This window comes from Salvelinus namaycush, chromosome 5 (assembly GCF_016432855.1).
Source record: "Salvelinus namaycush isolate Seneca chromosome 5, SaNama_1.0, whole genome shotgun sequence".
Classification (NCBI taxonomy): Eukaryota; Metazoa; Chordata; class Actinopteri; order Salmoniformes; family Salmonidae; genus Salvelinus; species Salvelinus namaycush.
In genome coordinates, this window is record NC_052311.1 from 38,740,143 (window position 1) to 38,747,058 (window position 6,916).

Genomic DNA, 6,916 nt, shown 5'->3' on the forward strand with positions numbered 1-6,916 from the left:
CTGAATAATAATTACTATTAAATACATTGTTTCATTATGATGTATCCACGTTCAATGAATATCGTTTGGTTGAAAGACTCCTGCTCTGGGCAAGGACTGAGGGGGTAGCATTTCACCAGTGTCGATGTGTCATCGTGTGCGAACTGCGGAGCGCATACTATGGGATGAGGTCGCAAGAATGAATGAGGAAGTGAAAACAATTAATAAGATAGTCACACATATCAGCTACAATCTGGTCATGTTAGCATGTTCTAAATATCAAAATTCAGTTGGGCCTAAAATTAATATTAGCTCAGAATTGTAGGAGGGAAAACCTTGCCTGAACGAGACTAATGCACCCTCTCACTAATTCCACGCCCTCTCCCTACCCACCCCCTCTCTGTCTGTCTCTCTCTCCTAACGGCAGCCGCGCAAGCAGAAACACTCCTCTTGTGAGTGTGGGGGATGGGCAGTGAACACAGCTTTCTCAGCCGCCAACATTGAACTACGCTGGCCAACCCTGACCTTGCCCTGAGGTGGGGAATCCCACTCACAACAAGAGTTTGTAAAAAAAATAAATATATATTAACATGTTGCATCTTGTTTTTTGAATGTATCAAAATTCCTTGAGGGGTGGGGGGTGAATTGGGTTGTTGCATTTAAGCCATATTCGGATCAATGTGAGGTTAATCTACAGTCCCCCCATGCACACACAGACACAGTTATAAAGGGAGAGCTAATGAAAAAGGCAGTAAGTGGCAGTCAGGAGGCACAATCACATGTATAAACATTGACAACACACTTCATGAATGATGGTACTTTGCCCAGTACTCTAAAAATTACCAAAATCCCTTGAGCAAGGCACTTAACCCTAATTTGCTCCTGGGTTGGCGTACTACACTATGGCTGATCCTGTAAAATAACACATTTCACTGCACCTATTCGGTCTATGTGACAATAAAGCATCTTATAGATTTGTATACCAGACAAGCTAAGTTATTTCTATGCTTGCTTCGAGGCAAGTAACACTGAAACATGCATGAGAGCATCAGCTGTTCCGGACAACAGTGATCAAATCAAAAACTTTATTTGTCACATGCGCCGAATACAACAAGTGTAGACCTTACCGTGAAATGCTTACTTACAAGCCCTTAACCAACAGTGCAGTTCAAGAACAGTTTACCAAATAGACTAAAGTAAAAAATAATAATAAAAAGTAACCCTAAGAATAACAATAACGAGGCTATATACAGGAGGTACCGGGTCAGTGTGAGGGGGTACAGGTTAGTTGAGGTAATTTGTACATGTAGGTAGTGGTGAAGTGAATATGCATAGATATTCAACAACGAGTAGAAGCCATGTACATATATAGGGGGGGGGGGGGGGGGGGGGTGTAAATAGTCCGGTGGCAATTTTATTAATTGTTAAGCAGTCTTATGGCTTGGGGGTAAAAGCTGTTGAGGAGCATTTTGGTCCGAGACATGGCGCTCCGGTAACGCTTGCCATGTGGTAGCAGAGAAAACAGTCTATAACTTGGGTGACTTGAGTCCCTGACAATTTTATGGGCATTCCTCTGACACGCCTATTATATAGGTCCTGGATGGCAGGAAGTTTGGCTCCAGTGATGTACTGGGCCATACGCACTACCCTCTGTAGCGCCTTACGGTCAGATGCAGAGCAGTTGCCATAGCAGGCAATGATGCAACTGGTCAGGATGCTCTCGATGGTGCAGCTGTAGAACCTTTTGAGGATCTGGGGACCCATGCCAAATCTTTTCAGTCTCCTGAGGGGGAAAATGTTTTGTTGTGCCCTCTTCACGACTGTCTTGGTATGTTTGGACCATGATAGTTTGTTGGTGATGTGGACACCAAGGAACTTGAAATTCTCAACCTGCTCCACTACGCTGAGCTTTAGTCAATGAACAGCATTCTCACATAGGTGCTCCTTTTGTCCAGGTGGGAAAGGGCATTGTGGAGTGCGATTGCGTCATCTGTGGATCTGTTGGGGAGGTATGCAAATTGGAGTGGGTCTAGGGTGTCCGGGAGGATGCTGTTGATGTGAGCCATGACCAGCCTTTCAAATCATTTCATGGCTACAGATGTGAGTGCTACGCGCGGGAATCATTTAGGCAGGTTACCTTCGCTTCCTTGGCACAGGGATTATGGTGGTCTGCTTGAAACATGTAGGTATTACAGACTCTGTCAGGGAGAGGTTTAAAATGTCAGTGAAGACACTTGTCAGTTGGTCCGCACATGCTTTGGGTACACGTCCTGGTAATCCGTCTGGCCCAGCGGCTTTGTGAATGTTGACCTGTTTAAAGGTAAAGGTTTTGTTCACATTGGCTACTGAGAGCATTATCACAGTCATCCAGAACAGCTGGTGCTCTCATGCATGCTTCAGTGTTGCTTGCCTTGAAGCGAGCATAAAAGGCATTTAGCTCATCTGGTAGGCTCGCGTCTGGGTCTTCATTGCTTATGGCCTTATAGAGTTGGTTCAGTGCGGTCTTAGTGCCAGCTTCATTCTGTGGTGGTAAATAGACAGCTACGAATAACTGGGTAGCTCGCGTCTGGGTTTCCCTTTGTAGTCCGTAATAGTTTTCAAGCCCTGCCACATCCGACGAGCGTCAGAGCCGGTGTAGTAGGATTCAATCTTAATCCTGTATTGATGCTTAGCTTGTTTGATGGTTTGTCTGAGGGTATAGCTGGATTTCTTATAAGCGTCCGGATTAGTCTCACACTCCTTGAAAGCGGCAGCTCTAGCCTTTAGCTCAATGCGGATGTTGCCTGTAATCCATGGCTTCTGGTTGGGATATGTACGTACAGTCACTGTGGGGACGACGTCGTCGATGTACTTATTGATGAAGCTGATGACTGAGGTGGTGTACTCTTCAATGCCATTGGATGAATCCCGGGAAACATATTCCAGTCTGTGCTAGCAAAACAGTCCTGTAGTGTAAGCATCCGCGTTATCTGACTACTTCTGTATTGAGCGAGTCACTGGTACTTCCTGCTTTAGTTTTTGTTTGTAAGCAGGAATCAGGAGGATATAATTATGGTCAGATTTGACAAATGGAGGGCGGGGGAGAGCTTTGTATGCATCTTTGTGTGTGGAATAAAGGTGGTCTAGGATTTTTTCCCCTCTGGTTGCACATGTGACATGCTGGTAAAAATTTGGTAAAACTGATTTAAGTTTGCCTGCATTAAAGTCCCCGGCCACTAGGAGTGCCGCTTCTGGGTGTGCATTGTCTTCATTGCTTATGGCCTTATAGAGTTGGTTCAGTGCGGTCTTAGTGCCAGCTTCATTCTGTGGTGGTAAATAGACAGCTACGAATAACATAGATGAGAACTGTCTTGGTAGATAGTGTGGTCTACAGCATATCATAAGGTACTCTACCTCAGGCGAGCAATACCTTGAGACTTCTTTAATATTAGACATCACACACCAGCTGTTATTGACAAGTAAACACCTCCCCCACCTCTTGTCTTACCAGACAAAGCTTCTCTGTTCTGCGGTGAATGGAAAATCCCGACAGGTCTATATTATCCGTATCATTGTTCAGCCACGTCTCGGTGAAACATAAGATATGACAGTTTTTAATGTCCCGTTGGTAGGATAATCTTAAATCGTAGGTCATAGATTTTATTTTCCAATGATTGCATGTTAGCAAGAAGAACAGATGGCAGTGGGAGTTTACTCGCTCGCCTACGGATTCTCAGAAGGAAGCGGACCCTCCGCGGACCCTTTTATTCAAGCAAATTACTGGGATCTGGGTCTATTCCAGTGAAAGCAGTATATCCTACTCGTCGGACTCATTAAAGGAAAAAAAGTTTCTTGCAGTCCGCAGTGAGTAATCGCTGTTCTGATGTCCAGAAGTTATTTTCAGTCATCACACTCTCCGCAGCCAATGTGAGTAAGACCTTTCAAATAGGTCAACATTCACAAGGCCGCAGGGCCAGACAGATTACCAGGATGTGTACTCTGTGCATGCGCTGACCAACTGGCGAGTGTCTTCACTGACATTTTTAACCTCTCCCTTTCTGAGCTTGTAATACCTACATGTTTCAAGCAGACCACCATAGTCCCTGTCCCCAAGAACACTAAGGTAACCTGCCTAAATGACTACCGACCCGTAACACTCACATCTGTAGCCATGAAGTGCTTTGAAAGGCTGGTCATGGCTCACACCAACACCATTATCTCAGAAACCCTAGACCCACTCCAATTTGCATACAGATCCACAGATGATGCAATCTCTATTGCACTCCACACTGCCCTTTCCCACCTGGACAAAAGGAACACCTATGTGAGAATGCTATTAATTGACAACAGCTCAGCGTTCAACAACATAGTGCCCTCAAAGTTCATCACCAAGTTAAGGACCCTGGGACTGAACACCTCCCTCTGCAACTGGATCCTGGACTTCCTGATGGGTCGCCCCCAGGTGGTAAGGGTAGGTAACAACACATCCGCCACACTGATCCTCAACATGTGGGCCCCCTCAGGGGTGCGTGCTCAGTCCCCTCCTGTAGTCCCTGTTCACTCATGAGTGCACGGCCAAGCACAACTCCAACATCATCATTAAGTTTGCTGATGACACAACAGTGGTAGGCCTGATCACCGACAACGACGATACAGCCTATAGGGAAGAGGTCAGAAACCTGACCGTGTGGTGCCAGGACAACAACCTCTCCCTCAACGTGATCAAGACAAAGGAGATGATTATGGACTACAGGAAAAGGAACACGCCCCCATTCTCATCGACGGGGCTGTAGTGGAGCAGATTGAGAGCTTCAAGTTCCTTGGTGTCCACATCAACAAACTAACATGGTCCAAGCACACCAAGACATTTACATTACATTTAAGTCATTTAGCAGACGCTCTTATCCAGAGCAGTCATAAAGAGGGCACGACAAAACCTATTCCCCCTCAGGAGACTGAAAAGATTTGTCAAGGGTCCTCAGATCCTCAAAAGGTTCTACAGCTGCACCATTGAGAGCATCCTGACAGGTTGCATCACTGCATGGTATGGCAACTGCTCGGCCTCCGTCCGCAAGGTGTAACAGTTTAACTTTAGTCCGTCCCCTCGCCCCGACCCGGGCGCGAACCAGGGACCCTCTACACACATCAACAAGTCACCCACGAAGCATTGTTACCCATCGCTCCACAAAAGCCGCGGCCCTTGCAGAGCAAGGGAAACCACTACTTTAAGGTCTCAAAGCGTGTGACGTCACCGATTGAAACGCTATTAGCGCGCACCACCGCTAACTAGCTAGCCATTTCACATCGGTTACACTTTCGACCTCCTCCTTTTCCGCAGCAACCAGTGATCCGGGTCACGGCACCAATGAAACAGTTTAACTTTAGTCCGTCCCCTCGCCCCGATCCGGGCGCGAACCAGGGACCCTCTGCACACATCAACAAGTCACCCACGAAGCATCGTTACCCATCGCTCCACAAAAGCCGCGGCCCTTGGAGAGCAAGGGGAACCACTACTTCAAGGTCTCAAAGCGAGGGACGTCACCGATTGAAACGCTATTAGCGCGCACCACCGCTAACTAGCTAGCCATTTCACATCGGTTACAAAGGCACTACAGAGGGTAGTGCGTACGGCCCAGTACATCACTGGGGCCAAGCTTCCTGCCATCCAGGACCTCTATAGCAGGCGGTGTCAGAGGAAGGCCCTAAAAATTGTCAAAGACTCCAGCCACCCTAGTCATAGACTGTTCTCTCTGCTACCGCAAGGCAGGCGGTACCAGAGCGCAAAGTCTAGGTCCAAGAGGCTTCTTAACAGCTTCTACCCCCAAGCCATAAGACTCCTAAACATCTAACCAAATGGCTACACAGCCTATTTGCACTGCCCCCCCCCCCTCCCCCTCCCTTACGCTGCTGCTACTCTCTGTTATTATCTATGCATAGTCACTTTAATAACTCTACCTACATGTACATATTACCTCGACTAACCGGTACCCCCTCTATATAGCCTCGCCATTGTTATTTTACTGCTGCTCTTTAATTATTTGTTACTTTTATTTCTTATATTTTTTGTTATTTTTCTTAAAACTGCATTGTTGGTTAAGGGCTTATAAGTAAGCATTTCACTATTGTATTCGGCGCATGTGACAAATAACATTTGATTTGATTATAACGGCAGTCGGGATATGACCTTTCAAGGTACTACAGTCTGCCATTATTTTTCCAATGTTAGCACCATCTGTGTCTGCGCCTACATCCCCAACTGGTATGAGAAGAGGCATCTATATAGAGGTCCATACTAAATATCAATCTTAAACGGCCATTTTTAATACCAGGGAATAATAGCAGAAAAACCTGGAAGGATTTTGACCTTTCACTAAGGACAAAAGGTCTCAGAGATGGAAAGAATTGTCCCCGTTCTCTCAAAGCCACTATACTGTTAATACATAAGGGAAGAGGCAGGAGTTGTTGTCCCTTTGGAAGACATGCAGGGCCTTCCCATCCCAGAAAACAGACACAGGGCCAGTTGTGCAGAAACACAGATTTACTGTGGCTTCCTCTCCCCTCCTGACTTAGTTTTTTTTTGTTGCTTTGGCCACCTGTAAAAGCTGGAGTATAATTTTTTAAGGGATCTAGGGAAGGGGATTTGGATACACTGGTGCCATCTCCTGGTCAGAAAGAAACTTAAAACAATTACAGTACCCAAGATCTCCTATTTATACTTAACAAAAATATAAAATGCAACATTTAAAGTGTTGGTTTCATGAGCTGAAATAAAAGATCCCAGAATCTTTCCATACGCAGAAAAAAGCTTATTTATCTCAGATGTTGCGCACAAATTTGTTTACATCCCTGTAAAATAATATTTCTCCTTTGCCAAGATAATCCACCACCTCAACAGGTGTGGCCTATCAAGAAGCTGATTAAACAGCATGCTCATTACATGGGTGCACTTTGTGCTGGG